This window comes from Protopterus annectens, chromosome 9.part0, assembly GCF_019279795.1.
Source record: "Protopterus annectens isolate FY-2018-M chromosome 9.part0, PAN1.0, whole genome shotgun sequence".
Lineage (NCBI taxonomy): Eukaryota > Metazoa > Chordata > Ceratodontiformes > Protopteridae > Protopterus > Protopterus annectens.
The window spans coordinates 940,007,523-940,026,638 of record NC_056743.1 but is presented as its reverse complement, the minus strand read 5'-3'; positions in this window follow the sequence as shown (position 1 = coordinate 940,026,638).

Here is a 19,116-nt window from a genome sequence, read left to right as displayed (position 1 = left end):
CAATGGAATGTTACTTACTGTTTATATTAATAGAGTTAAAAATAAAACATATTATTTACTCTTATTTAGTTCTGATTATTATTAGTTAAAGCATGACAGATTATTTACAAACAAGCATAAGCAGTATAATCAAGAAAGTATAATTAGAAATAGCATTTGAAGAACTTATAAACCTTTACAAGAAATAAATATGTTATTATTCTATTAATGATATTTTCATTACTGTTCTCTCCCTGCCCTCCCCCACCCTTTACCCACTACATAATCTAAATAGAATGTCATTGTTTAAACAAAGAAAATAATAAAAGAAGAAGGAAAAAAAAAAAGATAAAGATAAAAAATGTATCAAATTACTAACCTTACTTTTTCAGAAAGAAAAACAAATCGAGTCACAGCCTGCCATTAAATCCTCAGGCATTTTGACTGGTTATGAAACAAAACATTTCTTTGCACATAGAGAATAACTTTGATTAAATCTTTTCCAAAATATTTGTGGCTTTCTGGAAATGCAGGAACTATATTCAAAAGATTAATAATGAACTAAAATGATGAGAGAGAAAAAAAACATATAACAAATCATTTGTTTTTAGTCTCTTCTTCTTCTCTGAAGTCTTCCAGGAAGCTTCAGTTGCCAATCTCTTTAATGAAGAACTAGCCCATTCCATTTCTTCTATTTTATCCAAAATCCTTTTTCTTTGACAAACAGTAAAGCAGAGTCTAAATCATCGAAGACCTTAGGACCATCAGGAAGGAAGATTTTAAGCTTGGCAGGAAACAGAAGGTATGTTTTAAACTGTGCTTTTTAAGCTCCCTTATTAGTGGCAGAAAAACTTTTCTTTTAGCAATTACCATGGAAGAATAGTCATTGTCAAAACGCACAGTTGTCTCATTAAACTTAACAGGAGCTTTAGCCCAAGCAGATTTAAGAACCATCTCTTTATCAAAGATGATAGAAATCTAACTATAACTGATCTAGGATAGTTTTTGTTAGAGTTAGTATTAGCTATAGATCTATGTGCTCTTTCGATACCAAAAGAGAATGCTTCTGGTAAATCTAAAGTTTTAGGGAGCCATGTTGTTAAAAAGAAGTAATATTGTTACCTTCAATATTTTCTGGCAGTCCAAAAATCCTAATGTTATTAGCCTAGATCTATTTTCCAGGTCATCCAGCTTTGTTTGTAAATGTGTATTTTGTTTCAGCAGAAACTCAATGTTGATTTCCTCTTCTTGTATTTTATTTTCTATGTCATTCACAGCTTCTTCTATGCCTGTCATCTGGATCTTCTGTTGTTGCAGGTCCATATGTAACAAGTCTATTTGTTTTGTAGTTTTTCTATGAAAGTGTCTATTTTAGTATCCATTTTATCCATCTTAGCAGTAAGTTGCTGGACTATAATTATCAGAGACTGAAGTTCTTTCTTGATGCTGGAGTCTTGAGAATTTGTCTTACTGGAACTCATTTCAGACTGATAAACTGACAGGAAAATTTCCAAAGTAATTTCTGACAGGAATATTATTAAGATTTCCTTTCTTTTTTAGATATAGTTCAAGAACTATATAAAACAAACATATTTAGAAAGAAAATTACTTCAAGAATTAATTTTTTAAGTAATTAATTCCTGTCAATGTAATGAAATTGGTGGAGCTGAAGAAATCTGCTGCTATCCTGTGTTCATCCTTGGCCACGCCCCTGCTTCTTATTCTTCTGACAGTAAGGTTCATAGAGAGGCTATGCCAATTAAACCGTTTCTGATGTTCAAAAGCAAAATGCTTGAGAGACACAAAAAAGAACATAAATTAATTAAATCAAATTCATCATTATTCACCTGAATACAATATTCTGGCATCAACCATCACATCATCTGGGATACAGTACAGAGTCAGCAATACTAACGTTTAACAGCTTCTTACGGGGAAAAACTGCACCAATTTAAGTCAACTACAGTAATATTTATTGACTTGTCAAAAGCCTTTGATACTGTGTATCGTGTTATCCTTCTACGTCCTCTGCCCAGACTTAAGTGATTCTTCATTAAGATGATTCAGTAGATGGTTTCAGTCAAGTAATCCATTATCACTTCTTCTATCACTGTTCCAGCTGAAGTCCCAATCAGAGATCACTCTTTGGGCCCCTGCTTTTAGTATATTTTTGAATGATATGAATCTTAGCAGTGGTTCATCCAATATGCTGATGACTTCACGATATTCTACTCTGATCCAATAATATTCAATGTCAGTAAACATCTTCACGTGAGTTTCAATAACATCCAATTCAGCTTGAAACATTATGGGCTTGTGGTGAACACATCTAAAATAAAGCAATGGTATTTTCATATAAGCACCAATGTGAGATGAAAAAAAAAACTTTCAGAAGAAAATATTGACCAAGGGAAATTCTCTCATAGAGGTAATCTTTCTTTAAACGTTTCTGTGATTATGAAAAAGCAGCATCTGAAGTCTGTCTGCATACTTTTCTCTCAAAAAACAGTGAAAAACTTAAGACTATTCTATTTATATGGGTTCCATTGGTCTGGTTGACATGCGTTTAATCAACTACATTTGGTCAATTATATAGACAGTCAACAAGCATACAAGCTCTACAATTCCCGCGTAGGGAAATATTCCCTTTCCCTGGGGACTGTGCAAATCTCGGAGTTAATATATATAATTAGCGGGTGGGAGGGCAGCCCCCACATTGGAGTGCAAGGGGGCTTACCCCCACTGCAAAATAAACAATCTTTTAAAGATGTATGCACCAAGGTTCTTCTTCAGCGCATGTGTAGTAGGTTGTTGAAGTTTCAATTTTCAACATGCAGTTGTTTACCTTCAGGATGTCGACATACATGTTAATCGACCAGTTGAAGGTAAATCATACATACACACACACACATATATATATATATATATATATATATATATATATATATGAATAATGACTGATTATACCATAATTATAATGGCTAGAACCTACTTAACCCTCAAGCTCCTTTTATCTCTCCTGCATTGTTAAAACTTTACATTCTACTCTGTCATTTTTTGAGTAATGCTCTAATGGAATACTTACACTTGCTTCTGAGTATACCATTAAAATGCTTAACTGCGAGTTGCTAAAAGCACTGCACTGGCATGATGCATTTGAAACTGGCATTTTAACGTCTCCTTTACAGTAAATGTTCAGTGTTGACCTTATAGAATGGGATATTCCATCCTCCCAAAAATTACATTCTGCTGACCTGCTCCTCACAAAAATATCTCCTTACTAGAATTGCTTCAGGTTTACACATTTCTCAATTTGTGTATCAAAATTATTGAAGATTTTCATGAAATTGCTGATTAGTTCATCAAATTAATCATATATAAGTATATATGTTTATGGAAGCACTTTACATAATCGAATTACTGAAATCTCGAATGTCATATGGTCGAGACCGTATGATCGACATTTCAGTAAATCGAATATGTAAAGTTTTAAAAAATAACACTTTACTTACCTTAAAACGTTACGTGCACACAGAGGCAAGGCTTCTTGTATGCTCTGTGTGTACGTAATATTTTTATCTTTTTTGTGGTGTTGACAGGAAGTGGGAAATCTCCCGTTTTGCGCTTCCACATACAGCGCAATATGGGAGATTTCCCTTTTCCCCACTGTAGCGCAATCTCAGAGTTGGTATATTTAAGTAGGGGGGTGTGGGGGGGCACAACCCCCCACATGGGGGGTGCAGGGGGGGGGTGAAGCCCCCCTGCAAAAGCAATGTTTGACTTTTTTTTTTGCGTTTCATTTTAGAAGTTTGAGTTTCCAAAACGCGATCTTTTGGTCTCGACTATATGAGGTTCGAGATTTTGGGAATTCGAGCTTCTAAAGTGAATCCATATATATATATATATATATATATATATATGGTTTCACTTTGAAATCACAAATTTTCACTATATCGAAATTCATATGATCGAGACAAAAACACTGAATTCTTACAGTCTTGAAAGTTTAAGTACTCGAACTGCACATTGTCAAAGTTCACAATATCAGACAATACACTGCAGAGATTTTATACCCTGTGTGTTTTTTAATTAACATTAACATGTCACTTCAACAAACACAGTACTTCTCTTACTTCTGCTAATACATCTGTATATTACACAGAGGTGTGGAAGCTGTTGAAGGCTGGAGGGGGGAGGTGAGAGGGGCACTTAGTAATCTAAAAATGGCATTTTTTTAAAACTATTTACTACCACAACATAGAGTCACTTGGAGGACATTTTAAGCTTAGCCAATTTCCCTTTTGGTGCTTGAATTAACATTTCCTGATTGCTCTTACCTATCCCATGGCTGATAATTGTATATCAGCCCTAGTGAGAATAACTGTGATCATACCATAGATAATTTGAGGGGACCCATGTAGGGGATGCAGCATTCAGGAACTGCTTCTATCCATTAGTGTCATGAGGGGCAATCCTGGAGTACATTTTCTTTTACCCATCCTTAGATCCATGTTGCATTTGAATATGGACAGGGATGAGCTTTGTTTTACTTGTTTTATTTGACTGGATAGTCTGTTCTGGAACAATGGTAGTCTCTGTGATATATCTCCATCTCACCACAGCACTCAGTTTAGATACCTGGACTGAATATTTCTGATGCCATTTGACTTGCTGATGTTCACTAGGTCCATCAGTATTAGGTCGGAGGATGTCTAGTATGCCAGACAGGTCACCTCTAGGCACTCTGTAGGATACTTAGCATAGTGATAAATCTTTGAGGTGGTCCATACAAGACCTATTCTTTAGGACTTGTAGCCTCTTAGTAAGGTATGTGGGTATTTCAATTGTTGCATGGGTCCTGACAGATACATGCCAAAGTGGGCATTATACAAAATGATTGACCTAATGAGGGCTTTGTAAAGGGGGACAATAACATCTCTAGACCTAGTCACAATCAATTTGTTTATAAGCTGTTCAATGTAGAAAGACTTTCTTATAACAGTGTAAAATACCAGAGCTGGATCATGGTTAAATGGGGCCCTAGGCTGGATAATAGACTGCCCCCCCCCCCAGAGCAGCCCCTCCTGCAGCAGCCCCCTCCCCAGCCACTCCAGTGTTCCATTACTTGGCTATTTCTCCTCAGTTACCATAAACATTGTCAACATGCATAGTGTTTTCTTATTTACAATGATTACAGAAATTGAACTAAAATAGCACAAACACTGAGCCATTTGCTAAACAAACAATACAGTTTCACAATGAAAACAGACTTAACATGAGCAGTAAACTTCTCTGCCCTTGAAACTCAGATTCTTTGAAAGGGCATAAAAACCCACATTCATTTTGCATCTGGCTAGTGGAGGACTAAGCTTACCTCAGGGCTGTTTTCAAACCATAGGCTTCTTACACATTTTTAGGGCCATGCATACATGTATGTGTTCTTTGATTCACCTTCCTGATTGTATTAAATTATAGTCCTTGTATAATAGAACACCATTTGTTAGAATGCATTTTAAATGTGTATTTTTGAACAGTCTTCTAGTAAGCAATAAAACAAAATGTATGAACCAGTGGCAAAACTACCCATTTCAGAAAATTTCAACCATAAAAGGCCACTCAAACTTCTGTCATTACACTCCACCAAAATCAGTTTGTGTCTTTCGGCTTTTCCCGGTTAGGGGTCGCCACAGCGGAACTCCGGTCCGCTAATGATTGGCAGTTGATTTTTACGTACCGGCTTGCCAGGCCTGACGCACAACCTTCAACGAAGGTACACCCATTCATGCATGTCTCCACGCATAAGACGCTCTAGCTGAGAATCGAACCGGACAGTGTCTTACTGTGAGGCGACAACGCTACCGCAGCACCACCACCGCGTCTCTGCAGAAGTAAAAGTCATCTAAATAATTCCACACTACAGGGATCTGTAATTAATGAAGAGGTTGCTACTAGCAAACAACTTTATATTTCATTGTTTCATCTACAAATAAAGTGTCTGTTGCCCTTGAAGAATTCATTGCTTATGTTACATTAAAAAAATGATAAGCTAGTAATATTGTAATAGGGAAAGTATGGCAAACTGATAACAGGTTCATAGTTACTAAGTAACTCCTCCAAAGGAGGGTGTTCACAGGACTGCAGCATCCACTCCCTTTAAAGTACAACACAGTACAGTATCAGTGATCCATCTGCATATTGTGGGAGTAGAACCCACAGCCTTCTGCATCAAAAGCAAGTATACTGCCTGTTGAGCTACTAACAATGCAAACATACTTGGCATAAGCAGCACTAGACTTCTGTTTCACTAAAGCGTTCAGCTCCTTTTAAAATCCACTTGACACTCAACTAAATCTCTCAACTTTGCAGCACAAGAAATCTGGAAAAAGACAAAGTTTATTATTTTTTTTTTTGGGGGGGGGGTAAAGGCTCAAAACTAGGGACACATTTTAAACATTGCCTGCATAATCTTAGAAAGTTGCTAAAATAAAGTGTTTTGTGTTACCATGTGTTTCCTGAAATATAAGAAGACTGAAACTTAAAGGGCTATTGTTATTTAGTGAATTCAGTTCTCACTGATTTGCCAGAAAATCACACATTTTAAGAGTAACAGACCAAAAGTATGAGCCAAATATTACTCCTTGAATCACGAGTGGTGGTGTGGGTAGAGAATTCAGGCTCTTATTTCTTGTACCTAAGGTACAGGGTTTAAGCCTGAGTAACACCAACCACCAGGTATACCCAACTGGGGCATTACACACACACACACACACACACACACACACACACACACACACACACACACACACACTCTCTCCTCTCTTTAAAAACTGTACCTGAAATAGGTAACAACAACAAATGTGATGATATTCAGCAGTATAAGAAAGCAAAGAACACTCAGGCAGCAACAACAAAACTCTCCTTACCTGGAAGCATGACTCAGGCAGATCAGCAAAAACACTATAACTCTCCTTAAAACCCGAAATACTTGTTCAATGGAACACTATGTTTAAATTCCGTGCACTGTTTAAATCTGTGTTGGCGTGTGACGCACGCATGGGTCAGTGGTCTTAGGTAATTGCCATGGTCTTCCAGCTGTAAAAGTGTGTGTGGGAGTGCTCCCTCCCCCTCGCTCTATGGTTCTGGCGCCCTTGATATTACAACATATCATCTGTTCATACACATAATGAGTTATAATTTGTCCTTCTCCTTAAAACAGTGCGACCTCGGAGATGGTATATGTAATGTATGGGGGGTGCAGGGGGCAAAGCCTTCCTGCAAGAACGAAGGAAAAACAGTAGTTGAAGTCATTTTGGCATTTTCACTTTCTGTTTAAAACTGGCAATTATTTAGACTGTGGCTAGTTATGCGAGAGCAGTTTTCTAGGTACTGTTGTAAAACAGAAATTACAGTTACTATAGCTTTTAACTGTTTATAAAAGTTGAATAGTTGCTTTAAATTTTAACTTACCGTATCTGTTTGAATTGTTGCTATACTTTCTGTACTGTGATAGTGTACATCCGACGTTTGGATAGGACATAGTCTATACATTTAAAGGGGTAGTACCATATTTAGATATCTCCTGTTAGTATTTTACCACATTTTCGATTATGTGATGGTTGATCATTTAAACTTTCAGGATTGTGAGAATTCAGTATTTTCGTCTTGATCATATGAATTTCGATATGGTGAGAATTCATGATTTCAAAGCGAAGCCAAATATATATCTATATATATATATATATATATATATATATATATATATATATATATATGTCCTACACAATTAGTTTTTACAGAATGATCATGCACTTAAAGCTCAGATATTGGGTAAAGGTCTTCCTTTTCTTATGTTTTGTCTGGGGTCTATATTAGAACATCGAAGTTCAAGGCTCAAGGTTCAAGGCTCCTGAGAGCACCCCGGCACTATTAGGTTTTACCTCATATCATGCGTTCCGGCCCCAAAACCCGGACCACACCACAAAAGGAGGGGGTGTATCCATATTCATAAAGGATACCCACACCTCCAGGTTGGTGGCAACGCACGAAGCTTCGGAAACCATCCAGGTGCAACTAACCATAGGCAAAACTGCTCTACAAATTGTAGCATGCTACAGGCCACCCTCTCAAACTCAGGAACCCCACACAGCCTTCCTGAAGACACTGGAGGGTATAAATGTATCTCCAAACACCATCATATTGGGTGACTTCAACTACCCGAATATAGACTGGGAACATTACTCAAGCCCTAACTTTCCAGCCCAACAGTTCCTGGAGTTCATAAATTCAAATGCCATAGAACAGCTAGTCACTGTTCCCACGAGAGTAGAAAATATACTAGATCTCATTATCACAAACATGGGGACAAAATGCTCCACACCGGAAGTATATCCCTCATTGGTGAGATCTGATCATAAACTAATCTCACTGGAAATCCACATCCCGCCCCCACACCAAACAAAAAAGACCACAGTGAAGAACTTCTCTAAAGCACACTTCACACTACTCAAGACTGGTGTGGTATCCTTCAAGGCCCCTGAGCCAGTGGAAACCACAACCCAAGCTGCGGAAGCCCTTACAAATGCCTTCTATGAACGCCTCCAGGACTGCATGGATCAGGCAATCCCAAATAAAACCAAGACTCTTTCCACAAAGGGCAAATGTCCAGTCTGGTGGACCCCAGCCATTAACAAACTTTACAATAAGAGGAGAAAGCTATTACATGATAGAACAAAATCCATAAAAGGGAAGTCACCCCTGATCATTATTAGTAAAAAATACGAGCACTCATAAAATCAACTAAGGCCAATTTTGAGAGAAAAACTGCCATGGATTCAAAGGACAATCATAAGGCCTTTTTCAGCTATGTTAGGAACCTGGGTGGAAACTCCCAGATATGCTCAGAATTAGTCCAAAATGATACAAAAATCACTGAACCCACAGACATTGCCAACATACTGGCAGACAGGTTCAGTGCAAACTTCACCCCCCTCCCCCCCCCTAAAGGAGAGATAACTATCCCAGCGGAGTGTAGCCTCCCAGACATCTCAAATGCGCAGGTGAAAGTTGCTCTCTAAAGCTAAAAACACAGCATCAATGGGACCGGATGGTGTCCCCGGCTGTGTGCTACACGAGCTAAATGAGGAATTAAACCCGCACATAAGGCAGCTGTTTAATCTCAGCCTTACCACAGGATACGTGCCCAAGGAGTGGCATACGGCAACTGTGGTCCCACTCCACAAAGGCGGTGCCTCTACGGACCCTGGTAATTACCGCCCCATAAGCTTAACAAGTCTAGTCTGCAAAGCTATGGAGAGGATCATAATGGAGCTCATAAACAAAGATATAGGGGACTTGCAGACATTGGACCTGACCCAGTTTGGCTTCGTCAAGGGAAGATCATGCCTTTTGAACTTGGTCGACTTCTTCGAAACATTCACCAAGGCCATTGATGAGGGAAAGGCAGTCCATACAGCCTACCTTGACCTTGCAAAGGCTTTGACAGAATACCCCACTTGGGTATTGTAGAAAAACTTACCAGCTTAAATGTAAACCCATATGTCACAAGATGGGTTGCAAACTGGCTTAAGGACAGAACCCACAGGGTTAGAGTTGCTGGCGCTATGTCAGACTCCAAGCCGGTCACAAGTGGTGTCCCACAGGGCTCGGTCCTTGGCCCCCTATTGTTCGGCATCTACTTCTCAGAAGTACAGGCCAACATGGGAGGACTTTGGCTGACAAAGTTTGCAGACGACTGCAAACTGGGCGCCATAGTGGAAAGTGCATCGGACACGGATATCCTTCAGAAGGGACTCACGGAAACAGATAGCTGGTGCCAGAGCCATGGCCTGAAGTTAAACGCCAAAAAATGTATAGTCATACCCTTCGGGAAAAACAAGGTAACCCCAAGCTACCATATAGGTGGCAATCCACTAAGCACAGAAGAGGTTATCAGGGACCTGGGGACACAGGTTGACAGTGGCCTTTCTTTTGACACTCACATTGCTAAAGTGGTTAGAAAGACCTTCTACACTGCCCACCTGATCATGAAGGGATTCACATCCAGATCTAGTGAGGTCATTGTTCCCCTGTACTCTTCACTTATCAGACCAATGATCGAGTACAATGCCCCATTCGGAATGTATCTCACCCGACATCTGCAGCAATTGGAAAGACCCCAAAAGTTCCTCACCAAAAGGATAAAGGGACTCCAAAATCTGTCATATGCTGCCAGATTGAAGAAACTCCAGCTCTATTCAGTCGCATACCGTCTGCTCAGAGGTGACATGTGCCTGACATACAAGGCCATGTCCAACCCGGAATTAATGGACATGCTCCACCTCAAAAAATCCAAATCCACCAAAACCACTAGAGCAAGTGACTTGAACCTTAGTACAGATATAAATAGGACGTGCTGGAGGGATAGATTTATCACTCAGAGACTCCCTATGCTGTGGAATAAAATCCCGGTCCATGTGAGGCAGAGCACCTCGCTGGCTCTGTTCAAGAGAAATCTTGACCTGTGGATGGGAGATCGTAGGTTTACCCCGGGAATCATCTCTGTGTCACTGCTGGACAGAGGCACAACAAACTAATGGGCACAGTATTTTTTCATATAAGGGGTGGCGTAAGCCACAAAAATTGGGGCTAGGCTTATAAATGCCTTAGGGCAGATAGCCTAGTATAAACCTATGACCCTATGAAGTATTACTACTTCGAATGTTCTAATATCGAACCATTTCACCCAAAACACAACACTGAACACTCAAAACAAACATGCACACAACACAAGCACACCAAAATACATAATCCACACACATACACTTCACAAAACTCTACACTAAACCATATATACACTACTAACTATCCACTTACCTTAACTCAATCCTAACCCTAAGGTCCATAACTACCGCACACTCACCTTACCCGCTCCCTAACCCTAACTCACCTATCCCGCCCTAACCCTAAAGTCTTTCACTATTGCACACCCACCTCACCCGCGCTCTAACCCTAACTCACCTAACCTGCACCCTAACATCCACACATTCGCACACTTACCTCAACACGACCCGTAACTTCCCACCACAGTTCTTATACTTGCGAAGCCACAGAAACGGCCCACCAAATTCTTTCCCTGGGAAAGAATTCGATGTGTCGCTGCTTCGCGATTACCAGTGCTCGAACTTTACAGTTCGAACATCTGGTATTCGATATTCAGCCATTTCAACAGACTGATATAGACCCTTTTGTCTGTTGTTCCTTCTTTTTCACAGACTCTTTGCCATTCTTACCTTTGTTTTCTTATGTATCTGTTCTTTTCTTCAATTTGAACAATTTGTATACATTAACCATTTATGCCATATAGACATGCAGTTTATACATAGACTGTAAGTACATTATATTACTTCTGTTCTGTGTTCTTGTTTTCAGAGATAAATGTTTCATTTTTCATGTGATGAATTTCATTATATTACTTCTGTTCTGTGTTCTTGTTTTCAGAGATAAATGTTTCATTTTTCATGTGATGAATTTAATTTTTTTAAATTCAGTCTGCCTAAACTTCTAATAACTGAGTGCAAATATTTTTGACTTATATTGGTTTGCATTTTATGCTATCTATTAATTTTGTACCTATGGAGTTTTTCTCCCTAGGCCTCCACTAAAAATGGGCAATGTTCAGCCAGACATTCATGGTTAAGAAACTTATCAAATAAATAAGTTATTATACTTCAGTATGCAAGTCATTTTATACAACAAGGGTGTAGCTAGGCATAGTCAGGATACTCAAATGAGTACACTTTTTCTGTGCATCTCATGGAAACTTCAACAGTCAAAAAGCACAGAATGTTTAGAACTGTGCAAACAAACATTTTCAGAATACAGGTATACACAGAATGCTTGTTTGAAAGGAATACACCTCTAAAATAGTTTTGCATGGGTATAAATGGTAACAGCTGAAAATAACATGCCCACTTCCTATATATCTGGGGTAGCATTTTGAGGGTTGAGTACATTTTTACGATAGATGAATGGTGGGAGCAACAACATTAAGTTTCAGTACAAAATGTAGATTTCTGACTAAACCGCTGTTATACAATATATTGTTATCACAATAAATACTCTGCATGCTTGTTAAATACCAATCCACACTGTATGATATTCATTTATGACAGTAATCATTTTGTAAGACTGTTTTATAACAAACCCTACACTGTAATGTATTTTACGCCACGTAACCGTTGTATATTTTTATGTTCAATGTCACTCTGTGTGTTTTTATACCACCAATCACTCTCATAAGTATTCCTCATTCTAAAATCATGGCGTATAATCTTCTTTAGGTCTTGACTGGACTCTAATAAAGTTAAGAATTATCTTCTTTATCAACTCCACTTGCAGGAACTGGAGCTAAATCATTTTTCTTCCATGTCAAATGTGACTCTAAATATCTTGCATCTATATATCATCAATAGATGTCCTTATCGTTGTGCATAAAATGTTTATTTTATAAAACTTCCACTTAAAAGTGTGCCATTAACCATTTTCTATTATCCAATCAAAATAAATAATAAAATAAAACAGTTATAACCCCTTAATAAATCACTTATGGAAAAGAAATTCTGAATGAAACGTTGCCTTGTATAACCAAAACAGTCTCTTGTTAAGGGGAAGATCACTTACATACACACACACACCTGTATGCATATATTATGGTTCTTTCTCATGAAAAATAAAATTACACCTAAACAAAAAAAGAAAAACTTTTTTGACTTTGTAAATCTTGATGTATGCAACACTCAGCATATAACTGGCAAACAGTCTCATGATTTCTTGAAAGGGAAAAAGCCATCTTACACTTGTTTACATGCATCAATTACATTAAACACAAGTTGCCCTTGTATACATTTTGTGTGATTATCCCTTTGCAAAGAACACAGTTTGTTTGTTTGTGTCTTTCGGCTTTTCCCGGTTAATAAATAATTTGTGCATCCAAACTCACAACACGAATTCTGTTTCAAATGCAATTATTGATTAACCCCTTTACTACATAAAACACTACGTTAATTTGATTAATCATGCAAACATTACTCATGAAACCACCTTCTATTTTCATGTTAGTTAGGGTTTTCATCTAACCTTCTAGGCTATTTTAATTAGGCGTTATCCACCCTTTTTTGCCAAAATTTAACCTGTAGCCTTGAAAATCTGCTATGAAAATGACTGACCATCATTTTGTTTTGTCCAAGCTAAACTCCATTTACATTCTGAATACTAGAAAGAACCACAAGGAACCAGAAGGAGAAGTAACTGCTGCTTGACATGCTTTTCAAACATTACAGAAGGCATGTTCAGATGGGCACACATGCACACGCAGGTGAGTGAGCAGTACTGTCGGCATATTATAAGTGCTTCAGACATCCTGTACCACAGACAAGACAGACAAACATTGTAGTATGTTAATCTGATTATTCTAAGGTTATGAATGTTGGGCATCTTTAATGTATTAAATTATCTTGGCAAAACATTTTCAAAATATTCCCAAACTTTTTGAGCCAACTCTGTTTTCTAACATTAGTAACTAAAGGGATACAGAGAAATCAAAATGTATTCACTAAAGGGGCAACCCTCCCCTGACAGTATAACACACATAGGCACTTGTATTAAGGCATGGTTACCTAATTGTGAAACTCCCCAGAAAAATGTTTTAAAAATATAATTGAATGGTGAATGATGCTGTCTTCCTCCCCTTCACTGGCTAGGAAACTAGTTTGTTTGGCATATTCTCAGTCTTTACCAATAGGCGTTGGCACTTTTGCTTGTATGATCAATTACTTTCAGAGATGGTACATTAACTACATGTCGATATTCTTTTCCAGACACCAGCTACATATGACAAATGACATAACTAAAAGATCAATGGTTGCATAAATATTTCTGATTAAATTCAAGTGGTTGAGGACTACTAATCTCTTAGGCAATTATAAGCATCAGGAAAGTTGATGATTTTCATTTTCAAAAATCATTACATTTCTGGCGGGCATGCTGTGGAAAATAAGATAACAGTTGTTATTCCTGTACTTGTCTTAAAAGCCAGTGTACCTAAATTATTCTTTTACATATACATCCAAAATTAATTTTCATGATGACTCCTACTCATCTGCCTCCTAATCTGGAGACAGGAGTACATCAAAAGTGCACACATATCATTCAACAGGTTTAGAAGAAAAAAATAACCACATCATTGACTGTTCTTTCCACCCTTAGGAGAGTCACTGCTCCATTTCCTCCATCACTGGGTGGTTGTCACTACAGACAGTGAGTGCAGGAATTTACAACAAGACATCTTTCCACCCTATTTCACATTTTAACTCTTTCTCAATATACCCATCAACCCAGCAGTCAATCAAATGCTGGATTCAGAAGTAAATGTGTTGTTAAAGGAAGGATTAGTAGAAAAAGTGTTGTATCTCTCTTTAGCAGAACTGAGCAGATATTTTCATATGAGACATTTTCTAACCCTACAGTAAAACACCAGTAGGACTATGAACAACCAGGAAAAGTAGAATTGTACCCCCCAAACCAATCAGAGGTGAGATGATGCAAAGAGGGAACATGAACCCAATGCAGTAAGACTGCTCCTTCTTCATTGAACACTCACTTTACAAGGGCCCGACAGTCTTCATTGGCTTTACAAGCCCTGCATTCCTTGGCACAATCCATATTATAGGCTCAATAGCCCTACTCTGATTGGATTCTTTAAACTAGAACTACCGATAAGAGTCAGGCCCAGTATCCACACTACAGTTTGCTACCTCAAACCTTAGTATTTCTTTTTATATTATTTACTCACAATCATTAACTTTCTATTACGATCTGAAGGAGAATAACTGTACAGTGGTGAAACAGGTTATCCACTTTCAATTCATGATTGAGCTTTATGCTTTTAATGTATTTGCTAACCAGCATTTGGTGTTCTACTTACTAAAAATATTTTAATTAGGAATTCAGTGACTTCACAAATCTTTCTCCTCATGGTGTGAGCACACTAAGCAAAAGTTGTTAGCGCAAGGCAAAACCTCTTTATCCTATAAGTTTATTGGTCATTTCTAAGCACTATATAAGTAACTAATAACCCTAGCTTTAAAATGGACATGATTAAACCATTCTTCCCTTCTTCTAAATATGGGACTGAATTGCATCACATTAAGACCATACTAAAAGAAATACTTCTAGTTTCTCTCAGGCCAAATTCATACCCATTTGTGAGTAATCCTATGTTTGAAGTCCAATCATGTTTTTTTTTTACTGATTTTATATAAAAATAAATAAAATACTTGAGGGGTCACTGTAAGGAGCAATTTCTCCTCACCGACTTCATGCAATAACTCCTGAGTTAGAACGAATGAGAGAGCAAGTGTGTGTGTGTGTGTGTGTGTGTGTGTGTGTGTGTGTGTGTGTGTGTGTATCTGACATTTCTGATACAAACTGTCAAACAATACTTGCAAATTCTGGAGTAGCTGCAAAAGTAAGAATATCACTCCAGATTATGTGTTTTTTCTGTTTCCAAGAATACAGAAAGTTTATATGCAAAATATACATCTTTCCTAGATTGAGAAACATGCAATAATGTCAAAGTTAGTTATATTATGTTTAAGGGTGCAAAAGTCTGGCTGCCTATATGAAGGTCTGCCCCTTATGAAAAAAAGGTTTGATCTGCTTTCCCCAGCTGATTTGCTGTGGCCTGTCAGCACAGTGGAGTGTTAGTAAATTTGGCACTAGTAACTTTTTTCAAGGGATTGTTATACATTTATTGCAATCTCAACATTTTCCCTTGTCACAGATCCTTTACCAAAGGTTCTTATTCATCCTGAGAACTCCAGAATGTCCCGTGCAGTTATAACATGTCTTGGTACTGGCTCAAGAAAAAATAAAGCAGATCAGTTTTAGAGTAGTCCAAATACCCCTGTGCTCAGACATGAAGGTTTACCATCCTCATTTCCAGACCCTGCATCTCACAGCTTGATATCAGAGCCTTAGGATCAAGACTGAGATGTTTTCGGAGGAGACTGCATCCAATGTAGAAAACTGCCAAAAACAAATACCTACTTAGCAAAATGGAAGTGATTTTCTGTAAGGTGCATTAACAGATATGTGATTTCTATAAGGAACCAACATTAAATTAATTGCTTTCACACTTTTCTGGCATGTTAAACAGCTAGTTATGTCAGTGTTTTCCTGGAAGCAACTACCAGGAGAATGAGTCATATCTCATCTTTTTCTAAGGCAAAGTATGAAGCTTTTAAACTGTCCTTACCCGTGATCTTCCAACAGAGACCACTTTTTCACCTGGAATTTTGAATCACTGCATGCATATAACCTCCTCCTACAAGCTTCAGCAAGATGTTGCTCTATTATTTTATTTGGAAAGTTTAACTGTTGGTAGCATCTATATCTACAACATGTGCACCAAGATCACTACTCTTTTTTTGGTAGACAAGACATTCTCCAGTGTTGGTTTGAAAGTAGCACACACTTAAAATCCCAACAGAATAGGCATGGCACAATGTTTCTTGTCAACAGGAAGAGTACTAAGAGAATTCAGAAATCTCTCCTAAATCGTAATGGATGACTGATGAGGTCGCCAGCTTCCCCTTCCTCACCCACTGTTTTAGGATACTAGGATTAAGGTAATGAATGGGCCAACAGGTTAGGTTAAGGAGCAAAAAACAAATGTGCTGTGTACAAATACCTTATTTTATAAGGCATGTTTAGACATATTTCCAGTTTGGCATTTGTATTCTGAGATAATAAACTGTATTCAGATAAAATAATAGGTTTTAAAGTTCCTTGCATGTAGTACTCAAAGATATCACAGTAACCCTGGGATCATGCCAAGATATGATAGGTAGGATAGAGATGTGCTATTTATTCTCTAAGAATTAAAAGAAGTGTTTAAACTGAAGAAAACTACTATGCTATATTACTCACAGCAGGAGCAGTAGGAACCCATTAACAGAGACTCAGTGGTTCATCATTATTATTATGGAATTATGCAACTCTCCTTTGTTCATCAGAAATCAATCCAAACACTCATCCTTTAAATCTGAATATTTGGATTATCTAATAGGTTTATCATTTTGAAAATGTTTTAATGAATGATATCATGCAGACACACAAACAAGAATGTCATCCTGTATGCTCCAAAAATGTAAACAGTTAAATAAACTGAAAATAATACTGCCAGGTTTACCTAGAAATTAATTCGATTTAGTAGGAGACAGATGCCATCTATGTATCATATAAAGAAAAGGGAGGGATAACTGTTGGGAGAATCTGTTTATCAGGAACTAAGGGGACTAGATAAGCTGGATATTTGCTAAAACAGAAGGAAGAAAGGAGTGCAAAGAGATCTTCATACAAATAAAAAAAAGATGTGATTATTTCACTGAATGCAGTGAAGCTCATTAATAAAGTGTGAATTTGTTCAGTGCTCACTGTGCTTTTCATGTATAGTTAAGAGAATTGTTTTATGCCATTTGTAAGGACATAAATACAGAAAACTATATTCTAAAGTAGAAAATCGTCATGTCATTTTTAAGAATATAAATACAAAAAACTATATTTTAAAATAGAAAAAAAGAGTGGTAAGATATATCATAGTTAGAATTCCTTCATTTATTTCTTCATTCATTCCTTGATACCTGCTTTCTCCTGTTCAGGGTAAGGGGGTAGCCAGAGCTTATTCCGACAGATAACAGGAATAAATGTATGAACTAATTCTGGATAGAGAATAAGTATGCCACTCCATCACCTTAGTACAGCACCACACAGACAGAGACACACACACTGCCAATGTGGAGGATATGAAAGTTATGTACTTACCATAATGATAGATCTGTGTTGTCTGATTCTGCCCTTCCTCAACAGATGGATCTTCAAATCTGTCCTCAGTTTCAACTTCAGCCACTTTTAGAGTGCATGATCCACAGCTCAAGCTTCTCCCCTTACTCAAAATCCCCTCCTGTCCCCAAGATTACCTTATATTGAGTTTGCTCACAACTCAATGACATTATCATAGTGGAAAATAGTATAAGGGAATAAAGTAACCAACCTCCAGGGTACAAAGGATGTCTGAGATGCACCAATGTCTGGAGCTGAAAGCGAGCAATACCTTGGTCAAGGGTAGGTCATAGCGTCATACCAGAAGCACACAACAACATTTTACATGAAATGGAAGGGGAACAGTGGAAGAGAAGGTGAGGAACAACAGAATCAGACAACACCAATCTCTTGTTATGATAAGCACATAACTTTCATATCAGTTCCATCCATTTCTCAAGAGATGGGACAGAGTCCCAGCTACTTAGCTCTCAAGATGGTTTCATAGAAGGATGCTCCAGAGGATGGCTGAACCAAAAGCCACCCTACTCCTAGAGAGCAAATCCAGTTTATAATGGGAAATGGAGGTGTGAATGTTGGACCAGGTGTCAGCAGCACAAATATCAACTAAGACCCTGGAAAAGAAGGTCGAGGAAATTGAGACTGATCTACCTGATTGAGTCTTGACTGGATTTGGTAGTGTCAAGCCTTTTCCCCTACATACATAAGAAATACAGTCAGACAAACATCTAGATAAAAATACTTTCGAAACACTTGACCCAAATGACTTTGGATAAGTCGATAAAAAGCTGATCTGTCTCCTGAATGTTTTGTTACAATGGAAATAAAAGTGTAGTTGGTGATGTACATTCAACAAATGAAGCATATATTTTCCTTTATCTGAAAAAGTTTGGAGAGAAAACTGGTAGACTGATGCATTAGTCAACAGCAATATTCGTAGCTACCTTAAGAATTAAATAAGAATTAGTCTGTAAGGACAGCCTGTTCTTGTGAAAGATAATGTATGAAAGTTTATAAGACAGAGCTTGAAGTTTCAGCACTCTCTGAGCTGAAATAATAGCAATTAGAAAGAGTGTTTTCCAGGTCAAAAATGAAATGTCCACTCCAGCAGCAAGTTCAAAGGGTAGTTGTGTTAAAGGCTGGAGTAAAACAGTCAAATTCCAAGGAGGGGTAGGATCCTTAAGTGGGGGCATAAGTAGGAAGATACTATTCAAGAAAACTTTACATAGTTCCAGGGAT